Below are 1,365 nucleotides of genomic sequence, written 5' to 3' on the forward strand. Positions count from 1 at the left end.
CAATCAATAATTGACCTTTAGATACTCCCTTTAGAAAACAACCATCCAAACCAATGCACCTCCTACAACCAGCCAAGAAGGACTTCTTCATTGCATCAAAACATATGTAGAAGCCTTGAAACATTTTACCTTTTTCAAATGTTTCTTCATGAAGCTTGACTACACATGTACTACCTGGATTAGTTCTTAGCAACTCATCTTTGTAGTCCAAAATTCTCCCAAACTCAAGAACATAGTCACCCATTAACTTCTGTAATACTTTGTTTCTTGCTCTCCTACACACTATTCTTCCAACATATAAATCCAATTCTTTTTAATAAGCCCTTGAAACTCAAAGATTCTAATGTCAGGTTGTTCCTTTATCCTTTCACTGTAGTGACTAAATAAGAACTTGCTATTACAAAGCTTGTTCCTATTAGTAGGAACACATTTGTAAACTGGATTGTATGTCTTTACAACAAAATTATTTGTCCTAGAATCAAAGCTAGCAAATAAAATCCAAGGACAACCAACTGTACACCTAACCTTTACCCTTGTTGGTTCATTAATATACATTTCAATTGCAACATGTTCAGCAACAACATATTTGGTAACATCAGATCTAAACTTATTAACACTTTCAAATAGTCTCGAGTAAGACACCGGTGATCTCTACATTCACCTATGTAATTTAGAAATCTGCTTTCAAGCAGCTCCCTCATGCCGACCCCGTATGCAGTTGCTACTACACTGTTACATCCGGATAAAGTGACCCGTACTGGTGGAATAATTGCAACGCGACTATACCGCATGCTGATAAAGGGAAGACAGTATACCAAGCTTGTCAAGATCCAATTCCCACACTATTTTCTGAGAAGATGCATCAAATACAACTCTATTCACCTTCTTTCTCCTTCTTGGCTTAACTCTCTCTTTGTTGAACCTCTTCTTTTCATCATCACTGAAAGCATCTGGATCTGTTTCAAAACTGGCAGCTTCATCTGAGGGATAATAAGGCTCATCACCAGCTAACTTGCCTTCTAAGTTATTTCTATTACCACCTGTAGATTCATCATACCCAACATTTGGCCCTTTTTTTCTGTTCCTAACTTGACATGATCAGGCAATGGAGCTCTTTCTCCCCTTTTCCTTCTCTTTCTTTTACTCCTTTCCTCCCTAAAACTTCTTAGCTCATCATCTACATCACTCCCATTAAATCCCCCCCCATTCAATGATTCTCTATCTGAATCTTGTTCATTAGAAGGATGGACAGGGTCAGGAATTGGATCAGAGGAAGGATGAACATGGTCAAGAGTTGGATCAGTAGAAGGATGGATAGGGGCAGGGGCATAAGCAGGGGCAGGGTTTGAGGCAAGGTTTGAGGCA

Source organism: Solanum tuberosum, unplaced genomic scaffold (genome assembly GCF_000226075.1).
Source record: "Solanum tuberosum cultivar DM 1-3 516 R44 unplaced genomic scaffold, SolTub_3.0 scf00303, whole genome shotgun sequence".
Classification (NCBI taxonomy): domain Eukaryota; kingdom Viridiplantae; phylum Streptophyta; class Magnoliopsida; order Solanales; family Solanaceae; genus Solanum; species Solanum tuberosum.